Source organism: Triturus cristatus, chromosome 3_1 (assembly GCF_964204655.1).
Source record: "Triturus cristatus chromosome 3_1, aTriCri1.1, whole genome shotgun sequence".
NCBI lineage: Eukaryota > Metazoa > Chordata > Amphibia > Caudata > Salamandridae > Triturus > Triturus cristatus.
Genome location: NC_140583.1, coordinates 624,940,705 through 624,960,219, shown reverse-complemented (window position 1 = coordinate 624,960,219; position 19,515 = coordinate 624,940,705).

Here is a 19,515-nt window from a genome sequence, read left to right as displayed (position 1 = left end):
CAGGACAATGGTGGGAATTCTGCAGCTACACTTATCCATCCCAGGTTAGAAGATGACTACAGGCATCCGATGGAGTAGCTTAGTGTAACGGCTGCTACCCAAAGCTTTTCCATTCGCACCATTGCCACTGCATTTGCTATGGCGCTCTGTGACCCTTCTTTACTTTCTGTAATTTGCACTGCATGACGTTCTCCTAGCCCAATGGCAGCAATAGAAGGCTGCTGAGGATTAGATGGAGGGACAAAGGTAAATCCTGTGATGTCATAGGGGCGGTCAAATCGTGTGTTATGTCACTTCTGGTACAGCTTGCAGTGTTTGCAAAATAGGTTATTTGTCCATTCCTGGTCCACCTGTTAAAAGTAAAAAAATAGACAAGTGTAACACCTGCTGTACCAGTATTGTTCCTTTTGTACCACTATCCTTCATCCTAGGTCTCATTAAAAAAGAAACAGAAAGTAAGGAGGTCCTTGGGTACTTACTTTACGTTCTGTAATTTCTACTGCTTTCCATTACCACAGCCCCCCTTGGCAGCGGTACCCGCTGTTGAGGGCCAAATGTTGGAATGGGGTAAATGACAAAGAGTGAGTGATGTCACTTCTGCTACTTCTGACATTTTATTAAATCAACGTCCATACCTGCCCTGGTACAATGGTGAACAAAACAGAATAGCAATTACTCTCACATGGACCTCGGTCACGCCAGTTTACCTGAGGCTGAGTCTTGCCCGCAGGAGAGGGAGAACATAGGATGAGGCTAAAGCCGGACGGGGTCTTTATCACTTGAGGAATGGGGCCGCCTGTGAGGTGTGGGATATTTAAATAGCAGCGTATAATAAAATAGAGATAAAAATAGCTCAGTCAAGGCAAGATCATGCAGGCCTCTTCAGAGGGACACAGAGCGTCGGTGTGATTGGGAGGATGGACAAGGTTGAATCTTTGAAGAACTGTTCCTCCAGAAACTCTCCTACTCACTTCATTAACGAAAGGATACCACACACTTGCAACCAGCACTGTCTCTCCAAATGTGCTGCCTGCAGTATTAATTCCTTGCAATCGATTGCCCATCTTTCATATTTGCTACCGCAGAGTCAGGCCCATGCTGGATCAATGCTAATTTTCTTTTTTAATCCATTTTTTAATGAAAGCCCTGTTGTGACATCTACTTAGGCTAATGCATTTTTCGCCTCGTGCACAGATGCTCCTGTGAGCTTTTCCACTGACCTCAGAATGTAAACAGGGGAAAGGGCAGACCATCCCTCAGCATCTTTCTCTGCTCCCTTTGTTCCACGTATGGACCAGGGAAAGTATACAAAGCTTACATCAAAATAACTCCCAGATGAGGATTTGTGGGCGTGGTTTTTGGCACTCTTTATAATCAAATAATGGTCATCGGCAGCCACCTAACAAGAAGTACCAGCAACCAGCGCTCAAAGGCCACTGATAGCTGCCAAACAAAGGGGATCAGTGACCATCAAGCAATGTGAATAGGAAATAAACAATGGGTAGCAGCAATCTCCAAAGTGAAGCAATGTAGGTACTGATAACTTAATGAAGATCGACATGCAGCAAAAATGATCACTGGCAATCATCAAATAATGGGCACAGGGACCAATAGTGAATTTCAAGGGCAGAGACCATAAAATGAGCCTCTGCAATAAAATAATAACTGAATAGTGGGGACTGGTGACCAGAAAATATTGGGCACCAGTGATAAACAAACAGTAGACACTTGCGACTACCAATCACCAAAACAAGTATAAAAGTCACTACAAAGCAGCAATCACCAATGAACACCCTTGGTAACTAACTAAAGGGCACTGACAATCACTAGATAATCGACTCTGAGAGTCACCAAATATTGTGTACCAACAGCAACCAACTAATGAACACCAGTAGCCGCTAACTAATTGGCACTGGCAGTCACCAAACAATGTGAACCAAAAAACAAACAAACATGGCACTGGCAATCAATATACATTGGGCATCAGTCACCAGCAAACAATGGGCACTAGCAACCACCAACCACTCACACCGACAATCATCAGACGAGGTCATTGATAATCATCAAACGATGGCACTGGAACTTTTTTTTATTTTTTTTTTATTTAAATTTTTATTCAGCAGTATCAGATTTCATAAAGGTTACATAATAGCCAAACTTTATACAGTACAAAGGCAAAGCGAACATAAATTCCCAAACATGGAGCTTTTTAACATTCAACACTATTCAGAGCCAACCTGTTATCGATGCCCATAGTTGCTCGCCAAGTTGCTTTCTTCTATGACCCTTCAGTTTGTATAGCGCCATTTCCATATAGTATAATGCAAGAATCCTAGCCCTCCATTCAGAGAAAAGGGGTGGATCCGGGCTCAGCCACTGTGAGGTTATACAAAGGCGCATCACAGCCATACATAGAAATAAAAAAACCCTATATGGTGCTAGCCTTTTACTAATTGTTAAATCAAACTCATTGCCAAACAGGACAAGGCCCGGATTAACAACTACCGATATTTCAACGATGGCACTGGAATTTAACGCATGGTGGGCACCCACAATTCCCAAACAGGGATACAGGTTTCATGTTTGACTGTGACCTTTTATTGGATGCCTAAATTCAAATAGTGTGACTTTCCTGTTTATTGCAGCTTCATGTCTGCAACACATTGCAGTTACTGGAGCCAGGGTGCTGTCGCGTCTCAACCACGGGAACCTCTTCTAGTACTCCTTGAATTCTCGATTGGCAAGCTCCAGTGGATGTGGCTGGGAGGTGGTGTGTAAGATCCAGAACTACTAGTATGTCTCTGCAGCTTGCACATTCCTCCAATGGTTCCGGTGAAACCGCATATGCATTTCACAGCACAACACATCACCCACTCGGTTTATTAGAGCAGCGGGCTGCCTTGTTAACTCACCTTCTGCAGCAGTGTAGCCCCAGGAGATGCCCCAGGGAACCATCGCCTCCATTTCAGAGTGTATATGCAGGCATTAGTTTAGGTCACTAGGATACATTGACTTACATTTAAGGTAAGACAAGTTGAAGGCGTTATATTGACATCACAACATTCTTGTTTGTTCTTCATTACTGCTGGGAGTCACCCTGAAAAACGAATTTGCATATTATAATTGCCTCCTTGACTTTGATACAATCATAGATTTCCTCTGTGCTGACGCTAGGAAAAGCACAATTTCCACCCGCTGAAGGGCAGAGGATCGCCCCATATACCTACCTGGGAACAATTGATGGCGCTGGGGTTGGCCATCCACCATGTGGTTGCCTTCTTCGTAGAGATTCTTTGCTCCCTGCTGGGTTGTGCCCACTCTGTCCAATTTGTCTCCCAGCATGTGATATGTTGAGGCTGTGGCTCACCTCAATGAGGCCACGCGCTAAATCACTTACCGACAAAACAAGTTGAAGTCTTCCTCAAAGCTCTTCAAGCCGCAAGTGACATCATATTGATTTCTGGATGCTCTGCCTTTCAAGAAATGTGTTCTGGGGGGTGTGTCAAATTAAGCTTTAAACAGACCCCCACCCACCCAAGGATATTGCAGCAGGGATTAGGAAATGTTGCGGCATAAAAATTGAAATTGTGCAACAAACAATTGCGATTTTTGAGGCATTTTTGGGGAGCAACTTTCTTGACAATCATTATGTTTCACATATTTTTCTCTTGTGATTAAAGAAGCAGTACAGTACAACACGGGCAGCAGCAGAACAACCTTCTTCTATAACACAAAGAATTAGCAGAGGACAGGTGGCGGCAGCCGAGAGAAACCTAACACGAGTCTCCCGCACATGCAAAGCAGGTACAACACAGGTAAAACCTGCCAGAGTATTTTAAGGTCTGCTGTACATTCGCTGTAAACAAACATAACAAACATACAAGAAGATGGGGCGAGGATGGAGCCTTACGGCTAGAGCAGTCAACCTCGAAGCTGTGGAACTTGGTTCCAGTCTCGGCAACGACGCTCAACATCCTGTGATTCTGGGCAAATCTTAATCTCCCAGTGCCTAACAAAATGAATGTGCCCTTGTGTAACGAAACTGGTGCTCATGTAAAGCGCTCTGATACCTGATATCTTCGGGTCTAGTTCGCCCTATATAAAATACTTGAAAAAAAAAGTTCAGCATACTTGAAAGAAACAGCCAAACCTCTTATGGAATTGGCATCCATTCATGTACTCGCATAAGATAATGAACCTGGCATTTTTCATTTCTAAGAGTAGTACTGTTCACTGGTTGTACCATCTCTAAGTTATAGATACCATCATTTGGGTGAGGTTATGTCCCTTGTGCACGCATTTATATTCTCCCTTTACTAAGCTGTCAAACATGCATTAAGATTGTGCGTGGGTGAGTTGCTATTTATTTACAGGTATCACCCTACCAAAAGATTAAAAACAGGAGTGTTAGCCTTCTCTTTTCCGTCAACCTGTTTCGGCACTCTTATATTGTCCCTTCAGAGTAATGCATCTTCTTCAGGGCCATAGGTATTTGTATCTGACCTCATATTTTGTGATACAGTCCCTGATTCATATGGTTTGTTATGTAAATATATCCCATATATGAAAGGACAAAAGCAGTGGAATAGGTACATCCTGTGCAGAAACACTGTAAGTTTCCCTCTTTTAGAGGACAGGTACGGTCAGGGATGTATCAGCGCAACCTATGCTTGGGATACGTAGAAATTGGGCAGCACTACAGCAGTGCAAGCTTTGCTTCCTTGCAGAACAGACACAGCACAGCAACAAAAACAAAGCTTCCCTCTCTCACAGGAGGCAGCAACTGCAATCTTCTGTTCGTTGGTACCAGTTAAGCACTCAAATGCAGCAATAAGCAAATGAAAAGTGAACATGCAAACTTTGCGAACGTCCACTGTGATGTGTTTTAGTAACTTCGGATCCATTTGAGCTAGAATCAATTTGTTGCTGTTATAATTTGCAAATTATGCAGCCGATGATCGACTATGTGACAAATGCAGCAAATCCATAGTGATTTGGGAAGCACCACAGTTGCTGAACTGCATCATTTCAGAGGACCTGCAAAGAGGTAACAGACAGATCTCTGGAGTGGGAGCTTACCTCACTAAGTAGAATGTATTTGGTGGATGAGTGAATGAATATGTGAGCTGTGACACCACAATTGCCTGATATTCAACATCAGCATCCTGAAAGTCCTGCTGCTGCCACTTGAAGACCTAGGGCCCGATTCACAAAAGTAAACTGAGACAAAAGTTTAACTTTATGACTTTTGGTATTCACAAAGGGCATTTACTACTTGTAAATGCCCTTTGTGAATACCAAAAGTTGAATTTTACGACTTCTGGTATTCACAAAGGAAATGTACAAGTTGTAAATGCCCTTTGTGAATACAGGAAGTCGTAAAGTTAGACTTTCATCTCATTTTACCTTTGTGAATTGGGCCACTAATGTTTGTAGCTGTACTTGGCCAGTCAGTATTATTTGGAGTAGCCCAGCCACAGCCCTAAGTAACTAAGCTCTAGACCGGCACACAGGTGCCAACCCAGGCGCGTAGCTAGGGGGGGCGGTGGGGGCGGCCCGCCCCAGGCGGCACTGTTTTGCGGGCGGCAGCGGCCGCGCGGCACTGGCCCGTTGTGGCGGCCTTTATAATTTATTTGGAGACACTAACAGTCAGTGTACCCAAATAAATTATAAAGGCCGCCGCAACGGGCCTGTGCCGCGCGGCCGCCGTTTCACATACAAGCACTGCTCACGTGCTTGCAAAAAAGGAAACGCAACAAATTGTCGCATGCAGAACACGCACCACGTTGCCAGATTAGGCTATTTGGGCGCGCGGTGAAACGAGCTCCGCCTCCAGCGCGTGCACCACGACGTCGAGCAGCCCACAACGCTGGTGCAGCCAGGGAGAGCGCGTGCAGGGGTTGGGATGGATTCCTGCACCCCACCACCATTCCCCGATGACGTGGATGAATCGGCTATGGTGCCTGACACCCCTGGATGGGACCCGTTTACCAATATGTACTTTTACTTTAAGGTAGGAGAGCACAGTGTGCGTCTGCGTATGAATGGGCAGTTTTTCAAACTGGAGTGTAGTGCAAGCCCGGTTCTAGGGGGTGGGCCTGGGCAATGGCAATGAATCTGCAACCGATGTACAACAATAATAAAAAAATGTTCAGATAACTGGTGATTTATGATCTTGCTAGAGAGCAATCATTTGTCTGTTAGTTTTTAAATGCAGATAAACTGTATTTTATGTGGGTAGCTCGGTGGGTTACTGCCTTTGTCACAGAGATCCTTGTGTTACTTGCCGTTCAGAAGTTACAATCCTAAAATAGGACAGTGAACTCAGAACTGTCATCAAAGAGCTGCATACAAACTTCACCTTTTTTTGTGTTGTGATATAGTTAGAACTTCTCCAGTCTTTCATTATTCTGATGTCGCTAAAAAGAGTTTGTTTGGGAAGTCATACATTTTTATCAGTAAAGCCAACCCCCAACCACTGGAGTACTCTTTAAATCCTGAGTTTGTGCTTCTCCAGACCAAAGCCTAGTAAAATATATTGCCCAACAGCATGGATGACATGTGACTCCTACACTTGTAATCCTCATTGGCCTATGTGACATTCCCCGTAGACTGATTCATTCTCTCTGTATAATGTGTGCTGTTATGTAAAGTACTGTGACACCTTACACTGATATGAGTAGCGCTATACAACAAATTGAATGCATAAGAGAGAGGGGCAACAGAGATGAGGGGCACTGGTTAAGGGTGGCATTGAGGGAATACGAGGAGCTGGTCATGGGGGGGGGCAACTACCGAGAGATGAGGGGTACTAGTAGAGGGTGGCAGTGAGGGAAGCCAAGAAGGAGGTCATGGGGTGGGGGGGGGGGGGGAAGTACAGAGAGATGAGCGGCACTAGTGTAGGGTGGCAGTGAGGTAAGCGAGGAGGAGGTCATGGGGTACGGGGGCTACGCAGCGATGAGGGGCACTGGTGGAGGGTGGCAGTGATGGAGTCTGAGGAGGAGGTCATGAGGGGGAGGGGCTGCGGAGAGATGAAGGACACTGTTGGAGGGTGGTAGTAAAGGTATCCACGGAGAAAGAGGTCATTGTTAGGGCCCCAAAAAAGACTTTTGCACCAGCACTAAATCCAACCCTGTCATGGCCTTTCTGTTTTCGTATATTTAATTAACAGTCGGGTGATTAGGAAAACTGTAAAGTGCATGCTAATTACATTTACTGCTATATTCAATGCTTCAAGTTTGAAGGTGATTTTACTAATGTTTTTTTACCAGGAATAATGAAAATGCAACTGGATGGTGGCTCATATGGGGCTGGGGCCCAAGGTCAGCTGTGAGATAAGATGCAATGAAGAGGGGTGGTAGAAAAGTGGATAAGCAAGCCTGTAAGGGAGCACGCTGCAGAGTCTGGGGTCAGGTGGAGGTAGTAATGAAGAGGGATTCTTCCTGAAGGTCACACGGAGGGAGCCTGAGTAGTGTCACTTGCCTGATACTCCCACCTTAGAAATCTCCTCTTCCCATCAAAGGGACATATCATGGAGAAAAAAAACACTTTTTGAGAGTAATAACATTTATAAAGAGATTTGGAAAAGAGTGTGTTTTACTGGGCCTTGGTAGACTAAGAAGAGCTAAAGGAGGGTTGGAAGCAGGCCTGGCTAGACATATAAGCGACAAATCGGGCCTGTAGTGGCCCACCCGAATGCACCCTTGGCCCACCCAAATAAAAGTTCCTGGAGCCGGGCCTGGTGTAGTGTGTGAGTTTTGGTGATATAATGTGAGGGTAGAAGGAGTAATTTAAAGGTTGGATAGTTTAAATATAGGATGGGTTAACCCCTTCCATGCGGGGCGGATTCCCCCGCTGTGCTGAGCGCTGCTTGCGCGGGCGTGGTCATGACGGAACGGTTCCGTCATGAGCACAGCTCAACCGACGCTCATGACGGAACCGTTCCGTCATGAGCACCGAAGGGGTTAATAAAAGGCAGAGGTAGTAGGAGTATGGAGTAGTTTGGGTGTTGAAGGGGTCATTATGTTTGTGTGCATTTACTGATCTAGCACGTTCTAAATTCAGTACACTTGTGAGCAGATTTACCAAGATTCACACTATGCAACTATGTGCAATAGTCTCTCTTGCACAACCAAAATTAGCATTGCATTGTATTTACTGCGCATTGTGCCACAATGATGGCATCAGCCACACACATGCAAATAACTCTGTTATTTGTGACAAATATGATTTTTAATTTATGCAAAGGCAGAGAAACAATACTTTGTATGAGTTTTGTGTTTTGAGTAAACCCTCGAATGTAATTCTTTTGTGCAGACAGACTCCTAAGGGTAAATTAGGCACTGTGTGTAATTTTAGCAAATATCACACCTAATATGCTTTGAAATATTTTGGCATTTCCCATTGTCTGTTGTTTGTACTGGGCTACGCTAGTTTGTATGGCTTTAGTTAGGTTGATATGGCTTTGTTTGGAGTTCTAGGCCTGTTGGTGTGGTTCCTACCCCATTACACCCACTTTACAAGAATTCTAAGGGGTTTTGTGCTACGCGACTAGAATTAGATTACTCAACATTATGTTGTTACATATATATTATAATTTATGGAATAATAAAATGTAAGAGGAGAGAGGGAGAATTTCAATATCAGTAAATAAGCCCAGTTCTAGAAATCCTTGGTATAGTGAAAGGGAAGGGGCATGGGGTATTGAGGCTGACTTTGTGACATCGAAGATTTGCTCAGGTAAAATGGGTCATGCTGAGTGCGCAGGGTAAGTTGATACTGGGAGACTGAGTATAGGAGTAGTAGGAAGTGGGGACAGTTTGAAAGTTGGAAGTATTTAGAGGTCAGGAGGGATGTGACAAAATATAGGGTAGCTTCGGTGCTGGGGAGGAAGTTGGAAGGGAATACTTTACAACTGGAGGTAGTTTCAGCATTGGAGGGGTAGTTTGAAGGTGGAGTTCGCATGAAGGTAGGTGTAGTTTGTTTGAAGGGGTGACATTGTTCTAGAAGGTAGTAAGTGGAGATACTCTGACTGTAGGCAGAGTTCTTTGACAATAGAAAGTAGTTTGAGTGGAGAGGTAGTCTAAAAGTATGGGGTAGCGAGAAGATGGGGTAGTTTTGTTTTTGGAGAGGTTGTTTTGGTGCAGTTTGGGTGAAGGAGGTTAGGTTGAAAGGGAGGGATCATTTGAGTATAGAAGTGCTAGATTGAAGGTAGAAGGGGACAGTGTGAGGGAAGATTGGGATATCTGATGGTTGGGATAGTTTAAGGGGAAGTATCGGGTAAAAGTGCATTAGCCCTGGCTGTGTATTAGTGCCATTTAAAATTAGTTTTAGCCACACTGCAAAGCATCTGCAATGCTGTACAGCATGGCTACAAAGCATTGCCAAATCAATAGCTCTCAGAAGCAAGACCTTTTGGCTTTGCCAGTGCTTGTTTTTGATTACAGCGTCAGCTCAGCAAAGTAAGTCTGTGCTGAAGTGGACATTTACAGCTGAAGAGTGAATGTGGCAAGCAACACCTGCGTGTTCTTAGTAACACACACAAAAAGAGCGCGGGCGATATGAAAGTGCAGAGACCTTGGCATTACTCATGTGCTAACAAGAGATGTTTGTGAGGACTGGCACATACCATGATATCAGGACTCACATTCAATTACTTTCCTTTCTAAACTTTCAGGAATATTGAAACGAGGCACCTTGGGTGCAATTCATTTTAATATTACATTGGGAAACTAAACTGTTATTAGTATACATTGCCACGGTTCCTTCTGCAGATTCCGTGGGTTGTCTCCTCCTAGTATACCCTTTTCCCCCCACAAAAATAGGAAAATATTTCTATAGATTTTTACATCTTTTTTGCGGGCATGGGGCTGTCTGTAGTGACAGGTGCAGGGTCAAGGCTGTCTCTACGCTGGGCCACGGGTCAGATCCCCCTTCTGGCCTGGTAAAAACGGAATTTTACACATTCTACTGCATTCCCTGGCCTGACACTCCAGCTTATTGAAATTCTTTCGGAGCACTGACAGTCTTTAAAAACTCACATTACTATACTGTAGTGACCGTAGGCGACCCTGAGTTGGTGTTGAATGCTCTCTGTTTGGCGGGAGGGAGGAGTAGAATGGTTACACTGCTCTCTCCTGGGATGGGTGGGCTCAGGGTATGTAGTTCTTCTGCGGCTGGGGCAGTGGATGGCTCCACTGCTCTCTCCTGGGAGGGGCATGTGGGATGGCGTCTACTGAGCTCTCATGGGGGGCTTGGGTGGAGTGAGAAGGCTTTCACTGCAGGGCTGGTACTGCCCCAACTACAGAACTCAAGTTAGTCTAGTGATCAGGTGCATTGGACTCACCTGTAGTATCCTGAAGGTCCTGCCAGGGGAATCGTGGTCAAACCCAGTTTGGTGGACCGGTCTGCAGACATTGCTGAGGTCACGGACGGGGTAGATAGGGGACAGGGGGACAGGGGACAAGGGTCCTGCACAAGCTGTGATTTTATGAGTGAGATGTCACAAGCAGCGTAGGTAGAACTGATGTAAGTTTTGGGTTTCCTTCTGCTTTTCCTTCAGCGGCGTAGCTAGGTGGGGGGCGTCCGCCCCAGGCGGCAATATTTTGAGGACAGGGGCTGTCTAGCCCTGGACCGTGTCATGTATGTGCATGTAACTTGCATGATCGAGGTAACTATTAGCGGCGATACTACGTGTGTCTCTGACCTCTTTCAGGTGCTCGCCATCCTTTTTCTCCAGCACCCCCCCAGGGGGGCGGCAATCTGAAGGATAGCCCCGGGCGCCACAAGCTCTAGCTACGCCACTGTGCCAACCTCTTCCAAAAGGTTTTGAATGTGTGCGCGCCAGGCGCAGCCCCCGTCGCAGCAAAGGTGTTCCACCTATCCCAGATGTTGAGGGTTGCCATGGTTACTGGTGCATTAGCCAGCGAGCCATGTTAGACAAGGCTGCAGTGATACAGAGATCACTCCCATTGGGACTCAGGGCAACACTTGCTTCCTACGAAGGCTGTTTCACTGCGCGGCACTGCCAAGGCTAGGAACAAGCTATGGGGCTTTCTTCCAGTGAAACGACTACGGTAGAGCCTCGGTTTTTCAGTCTTTCTTCCACGACTACGGTAGAGCCTCGGTTTTTCAGTCTTTCTTCCACAGTGAAACGACTACGGTAGAGCCTCGGTTTTTCAGTCTTTCTTCCAGTGAAACGACTACGGTAGAGCCTCGGTTTTTCAGTCTTTCTTTCAGTGCCAATGTTAGTTTGTCTTTTTGGCATTTTCCAGCGCATAGGTTTACTTGAAAAATCTCCAGGTTCACGCATGGCAGTAATTACCTCTTTGTATTTCTGAACTCTGCGATGTGAAAACATGCATTAGCTCGACGACTTTTCAAGTTAATGTATATACTGAAGATGCCAAAAGGAAGCGCACTGACCCCTTCTGCGCATGCTCAGCGCAGGATAAGGAATCACGATCCGGTCCTTGGTGCCTAGAAGCGGATGGAGCAGGTAGTTACGGGATTATCGCCATTTCCATGACCATTGAACCTGCAATCTTCGTGTTTCATCAAACGCCCAGGGCACCTCACACGCAATCCATGCTTTTGTCGCTGCTGCAGCTTCACAGGCATATTTTAAACTTCCCCAGGCAGTAATACAAAAGGTATATTTACCTCTTTTCATGACACACAAACAATTGAAGCTCTGTTTCGTTGGATCAGGCCCGCGGAAGGATGTTCATTATCTGCGAGCGCGGTTTATCTTCAGTCAGTTTCCGCTGCACAGATGATGAAGATAGAATGCGCGTGCCTGGCGGCGGCTCTCGTTGCCCAAGCAATGGCCACAGTGTGGAGGTGCAGATATGGGAGGTGGGGAGCTTCTGGCCAAGTCTGTCCTGAGAGTACAGTGACAATCTCTGTGGTGCTGATAAGCGGCCTGTCCTCAGGCAGAGCTGAAAAGGAAAAACGCTCTCACATTAAACAAGCTTTGGCAAACTCAGCAGGTCTAGCCTATGAGAGCTACATGCTTTTAACATAAGTTTTTTAGCAGCGCAGCAGTACTGAAGGGCTGGGAGGAGCATAGTGACCACACCGTCATCCGCTTCAGTCAACACGCATACACAGACGTCACCCAATGATTACACTGACACTTTATTTGTGGGTGAAGAACTGCTGCAGGTTTATTTCATACAACACAGTATGATAATAAAATTGGGTTATCTTACGGGCGATCCAGGGCAGGCAGCCCCTTGCTGCTCCGCCCGCCTGGTGAGCCAGCACACACGGTGGGTCGATGCCCGGCAGTGTGGCACATAATTATTTACAGATCATCCACTGGGTCACGTGATCTGTCTCCTACTCCCGCCCCTTCCGACAGGGGCGGAGCGTGTTGTGGCACACCCCCGGTTGGTCAGGCCCCCCAACCGCCCGAAGGACTAACGGGGCGCCGTCGCGGTCTTCCCAGAACCCCCTTCGGCTCCTGGACCTTGGCTCGGGCACCCTTACTGTGCCGGACAGGGGTACCCTTACTGTACCGCCTGTCGCAGAGGTACCCTTACTGTACCCGTCTGCATCCAGATCGCCCTGTAACTCCGCCTGCAACGCAAAAGAAAACATTAAAACATTCCAATAACGCGCTGTGCCTGACACGTGGGGTAAGTGGAAAGGGTGGGATAACACGTGTCCAGGCTGGAGCGGCGCGCAGGGAACAGAGGAGGAACTGGGCGAGAGGGCCTCCTAAGTAGAGGGGGCAAGCCGCGCCCCCCGCCCCCAACGGCCCGCCTCCAGCTCCACACTATTGGGGGGTCATAACCCTAGTGGGCGTAGCCTCGCGCGCGCGAGGCAGCAAGGGGGAAGGCTCCGACGGGCGGCCACTAGAGTGCTGCCCTGCTGATGTCCCACTGCTTGGGACGCGGGCAGCGGCATAGTGACCACACCGTCATCCGCTTCAGTCAACACGCATACACAGACGTCACCCAATGATTACACTGACACTTTATTTGTGGGTGAAGAACTGCTGCAGGTTTATTTCATACAACACAGTATGATAATAAAATTGGGTTATCTTACGGGCGATCCAGGGCAGGCAGCCCCTTGCTGCTCCGCCCGCCTGGTGAGCCAGCACACACGGTGGGTCGATGCCCGGCAGTGTGGCACATAATTATTTACAGATCATCCACTGGGTCACGTGATCTGTCTCCTACTCCCGCCCCTTCCGACAGGGGCGGAGCGTGTTGTGGCACACCCCCGGTTGGTCAGGCCCCCCAACCGCCCGAAGGACTAACGGGGCGCCGTCGCGGTCTTCCCAGAACCCCCTTCGGCTCCTGGACCTTGGCTCGGGCACCCTTACTGTGCCGGACAGGGGTACCCTTACTGTACCGCCTGTCGCAGAGGTACCCTTACTGTACCCGTCTGCATCCAGATCGCCCTGTAACTCCGCCACAGCTCTGGGGAGGCTACCGTCGCTGCCAGAGCCCCCCTCTCCTAATAGGTGTTACTGATGTCCCTTGCTAGCCAGTGCCTCTTGTACGTCAAGCAGGAACATGTCCATCCCTACCCTGGACAGGTGCACCCCGTCCGCCTCATAATACCCCTCAACCTTCTCCTGGATCAAAGCATGTCTGATGAAGCCCATGCCCCTGCGCTCCATGAATTTCTGCATGGACCTATTAAGCCTCCTACGGGACCGCTCTACTGCCGCCGGGGACCTGGCCCCTCTCCAAACCTACGGGGGACGATTTCAGACCACCAGACCTCGCATGACCCCCCGGCTTGGCTAATGGCCTGCAAGTCAGTTTGCATTGACAGGAGCAGAGCCCTCCTCCCCCTGGCAACCAGGTCATTACCCCCTAAGTGCAAGATGATAACAGAGGGCAGGACCCCTACGACTGCCAGGCGCTGCTCAATTGTGCCGCGGGCTTCACTCCATTTCATGCCCGGGGAACCCAACCACACAAGCTGTGTAGTAGCAAAGTTCTGCGACCAGTTCCTGTGTGCTGCCCAGCGTTCCAGCCTCGTGATGTAGGAATGGCCTACCAACCAGACCTGGGGACCTGTCAATAAAGCGATGAAACGGCTTTTAGGTAATCGTATCTTTATTACACACACAAAAAAAAAAACGATACGCTCATCATAATGGACAAAAAACCCGTAGCGGGAACAAAGGTCAGGGCTGCACCACAGCATTAAGGACGGACATACTTCTTAAAACAGTCCGATTCCCAGCGGCCCACCCCTTTCACTCCTTCCGGGCCCAAGCCGGCTTTGGCCGCTGAAGTAGCAGCACCAATCCTAAAGGAGTGCGAGGAGAACCTGCGCCCACACCCCGCTAGACCGGCTCTAGCCAGCGAAGCTCCCAGTAGACGCTCGAACTGAAATTTGGTAAGGGGGGATCCGTCCGCATGAACCAGAAAGGGACCAGGAGATACTGGACGCAGAGCCAGGTATTCCCTGACCAAGTGAACCGGGCAGTACCTGTTGTCCCCTAGGGTCTGTAACACCACCGTCTTCCCCCTCCCCGCCTGGTCTGTTTTTGATCTGCGAATCCGTAGCTCCAGTGCTGTATTGAGGGTCACATCCGCAATCCCCAGCGCGCAATCAGACAGGTCTTCTTTAGATTTTGCCACTAGCTCGCTGACCCTGAAAGCGCCAAAGAATGCCAGGCAGAAGGCCGTTGAAAACAGGCTGGCTTCGAACGGTGAGAAAGTCACCAGGGGTAACACGTCTAGGAGGAGCTGGAGGTCTCTGAATTCAATGGGTGCCCTGGTGTCTGGTTGTCTAACCTCCTCCCTGGCCCAACCCTTCAGGGCCGCCCTAATCTTGGATGATCCCGCGGGGTCGCCACTACCATCTAGCCTGGCATCGTGGCGCACTGCTGCCAAGTGACCACTAATCCAGGAGTGCGATCTGCCATTCTCCTTGGCCCACACCACAAAGGCCTCCACTTGTTCTTCCGCCCCCAAGGCTGAGGCACCCAGCGCCTCCCCTACAGCTCTGAAAGTCGCTAGCTGCGAGTCGTATTTCCGCCACGTCGCTGGCGCCAGGGACCTCTCCCCCATCTTCCTCAGTCTCTCTCCCACTGAAGCAAGCGCCAGAGGTGGTCCGGGAATGGTGTCATCTCCGCCCTTTCCCGCGGCCAGGCCTCCCGGAACCGGAGCCACTGAAAGCGAGAAAGAGCGTCAGCTGCCACATTCCGTACACCCGCGATGTGCCGCGCCCTACACTCGACGTTGCTGCGCAGACCCTCCCTGACTAACTCCCTCAGCAGGCTCAGGACTAGCGGGCACGAGGCAGTCAGGCCGTTAATGGCGTGCACCACCGCCATGTTATCTGACCAGAAGACAACCTTCCTGTTGCTCAGTGCCGCCCGCCAGAGATGCAGTGCTACTACAATTGGGAAGAGCTCCAACACTGCCACATTCTGCGTCACCTTCTTCTTACGCCATGCATTGGGCCATCGCATCGCGCACCATTCTTCCCCCAGAATCACACCAAAACCTTCCCTTCCAGACGCATCTGAAAACAAGCAGAGCTCCTGACTGGCTATCCATGGGGCCCTCCAAATCACCGTCCCGTTAAAGTCCATGAGGAATTCCGCCCACATGGCAAGGTCCGCCTTCAAGCCCGCGGTCAGTCTTACAAAGTGGTGCTTCTGAGTCACCTTTGCCGTGGCCCCCGCCAGTCTCCTTGAAAACACTCTGCCTGCTGGGATCACTCTCGCTGCAAAATTCAATTTGCCAATCAAGCTCTGGACAGCCCCGAGGGTCGCTTTGTCCTTGCCCAGCAGCGCCTGGATATCCTGTAACAAGCCCAGCAGCTTCTCAGCGGGGAGCCTCGACTCGCCCTTTACCGTGTCCAACTCCACGCCAAGAAAGGTCAGCACCTGCGCAGGCCCCTCGGTCTTACCTGGGGCAAGGGGAACACCCAGAAACTCTGCCAGCTCCTCAAACCGACTCAAACCCACTGCACACTCGTCTGACCCACTCGCACCGAAAAATAGGAAGTCATCTAGATAGTGGGTCACCTGTGTGATCCCGTGGAGTTCCCCCAAGGCCCACTAAAGGAACGAACTGAAGGCTTCGAAGTAGGCGCAGGAGACAGCACAGCCCATCGGCATGCAGCGATCATAAAAGAACTGCCCCGCCCACTTGAAGCCTAGCAGATGTTGACTGGCTGGATGAACCGGCAGCAGGCGGAATGCGGATTCGATGTCCGCCTTCGCAAGCCACGCCCCCTGCCCCACTCTCCTGACCATGTCAATGGCCATGTCCAGGGAGCAGTATACCACAGAACAAATACCCTCGTCCAGCCAGTGGTTCACCGAATTTCCTTCAGGGTAAGACAAGTGGTGGATTAAACGGTAGGTGCCTTGTTGTTTTTTCGGCACCACCCCCAGTGGTGACACCAAAAAGTTGTCCAAGGGCGGGCTGCTAAAAGGACCCGCTACCCTACCTGCTGACAGCTCTTTCCTCACCTTTTGGTCCACCACCCCGGGCATATCCCTAGCGGATTTAAGGTTCTTCGCATCTCTGGACTCCAGCGGCCCATTGTAGGGGATCCTAAACCCATCGATGAACCCCCCCGCCAGGAGCGGTCTGTCCCGGAGCAGTGGATACCGCCTAATGAGTGGAAGGATATTTCCCAGGATGATGGGTGAAGGACCTTTGACAGGGGCCATGGCGCTCTGTGGTACACCCTGAAATGCGGGGGGCGTGACTGGTGTGGGAGGGAGGGTTGCTGACGGGGGAGGGGGCCCATGTGTGGTCTCAGAGTCGGGCATCAGTCCTGGTCGGTGCTGTGGGCTGCGGTGCGCTCTGACTGGAGGAGCAAGAAGTGGCAGGGTGCTGCGCGCCACACTTGCTGCAGCTATGTGCGAACTTACATGACCTCCCCCAGGTGCAGTTGCCCCCATTGTAAAGGCGGCACGTCCCAGAATTGAATCGCTTGCCCTGCCGCTGCCCCCGCCCCCTGCCACCCCGAAAAGGCTGCTTAAATGGGCGCTTGGGAAATTGGTCTTTCCTTTTATCAGATGCCTCACCCTGCCCTTTATATGCCTGGTCCTTCTTCTCCCTGGTGGGGCGGCACATGTGTTCCACCCAAAGCTGAATTTCCTTCTGGTCCCACCCCAGGTCCGGGCATATGGCCATTCTTTTTCTGAAATCCTGGTCATAGTAGAACCAACCTAAACCCCCAGAGAGCCTCGCCTCCTCTTGTATAGTGCTGGCATACTGCATTAGAGCCTCACTCTGGTCGGGAAATTTCTGCACTATGACAGCTGCCAATATATTGAATGCAGATGTCCAATTTTCGATCGTCTTGTCCGGCCATCGCTGGTACCTGACCCTCTCCTCTTCCTTGCGCCCCATCTTTCTCGTGTCCACCCCAGCAGACCCATGCATAAGTAATGTCAGGATGTCTATATACTCCCTCCTCCAGATCCCTTCTTTTGCGGCCTGCGGCACCAACCACGCCAGGGAGCAGCGGCCCGATGCCAGCGGTGCTTGGGTAACGAGGGGCTTTGGGACCTGAGTTACACCCTCCCCTCCAGACGCCGCCACACCTGTTGCTATGGCGGGCGCAGACTCAGCAGCAGCAGGGATGGAGGGTGTGGCAATCGCCTGTGCGGGTGGAGGGGGCACCAGTGCGCCGGCCGGGGGGGTGCTTGCCGCCATACTTGTGGAGGGGCCAGCATCCCCTGGTGTTGACAACCCCAAGGCTCCCCCCAGCTCACCATTGCGTCGTTCAACGGTTGTACTCTGCCCAGCCCAGACTTGTAGCACGGGCGCCTGAGCAGGTGCGGGGGCCGGGGCTGGGGGCAACTGTGGCGGTGCGGCCAGCGCGTCGAGGCGGCTCTGGAAAACAGACATGAGGCCAAGCATCTGGTCCATGGCTTTGCCCATCTGGGCCAAGTCAGTTAGTCCTGTGGCAGAATCGTGTACCGGTGTTGTTGCGACTGCCGGGAGGCCGGAACGTGTTGCGGTCGCCTGCCGTTTCCTGGCCGGCTGGGCCTCTGGCATGTCTTTTGATGTGGGCTTACGCACCCTGGTGGACCTCCAGGGCTCTGACCCGGATAAGCCTGGGGCGCCCTCGGAGGGGGGGGGGGTTACGACAACGCCCGAATCCTCCACCCTGCGGCCCTCCAGAAAACCTTGGGCCCACGCCGTGCCCTTCTCTCGGGCGAACGCCATAAAGTCCGCCCAAACCCCTTCCTGTGGTGCGCTCGACTGCGTCTCCTCGACCGACGTTTCTTGGACCCGGTGTCCCGATATTCTCCATGGCGGGTGGGATACTCCGACAGTACAGCTATGCGCGTCCCTTAGCGCCTTCGCCTCCGGTCCTAGCCCTATACTCGCGGGCGGTCCCTCACCGAATCTGCAATTGGGAAAGGAGCAGAGTTAGTACATTGGACAAGCATCTCACTTACACACAGAAGCTTGGCAGTTACAGTGAATAGGCCTCCGGCCATGGGAAGTGATGCATTAGTTATCCCTAACCCCACCGCTAGTACCCGATACGCACGGCTTGTCCTATGGCCCTGCGCATCGCAAAAATTACCCTCTCAGGGTACATGGCTAAACACATCCGTGCATGACCCGCACACCGCATCAGGTCTGGCGGCAACCTTCAGGGCGGAGACAGTCATGCATCTATTTACACTGCCCTAGGGTCACTTGTATGTTTAAATACAGCGCCAAAGCGTGTTATCCTGCCTTACAGGACTGCACTGCATGTAGTTAATTGATGACAAGCACCACGATGAGAAAACAAATCTGGAAAGAGGAGGGAACTCAGGCCTAAAGCCTTGGAGCTCTATTATTTCGCGTCTTCAGCCTGTGATTCTTGACAAATCACCCAATCCCCAAGTGCCAGAACGAGTGATGTAACACGGTGCCATGCAAAGCGCTCCAATACCATCCGTTCCTGCTCGCGCTATATAAATATACAACAAAACAAAATAACACTGTGCATTCCTGAAACGCGCCGCAACAATGTCATTCAAGCTATACGGCCCTGACGATTGAGGAAACCCTGCAGCGGGACTTTCCCGGTAACAGGCCAGGTCATGTGAAAGTTGCCCTTGCTGCACTTGCGCGTAAAAAAGGTGGAAGCGGGAAAAAAGTAGCGCTGCAACCGTAACACGCTCTGCAGTGTTCCGTAACCAGACCAAGTGCCCCCCGCCCACCTGCGACCTACGTACGCCAAAGTTTTTCAGAACCACTCCGCTCAAAGAACAAGGCGGAGGCTGGTTGGAGTGGCTGAAGCCGAACGCTTTACGGCGGGCACAAACCATGAGAAAGGCGGGTTTGCCCTCCCGGTCCAATCATTCAGTTTGCTCATACCTGGCAGCCATCTTAACATTGCTACCTAATTGCACACAGGGCATGGCAGTGTGACGAAAACCTTGTGAACGCAACCCTCTTCATTATGAATCGATGTCCGCCAATTAACATTGCTAACGTCTCGGAATTACCATACGATTAATTCCCTGTATACAGCTTCGGTGCTCCGAAGGAAAGCTCGGTACTGAAG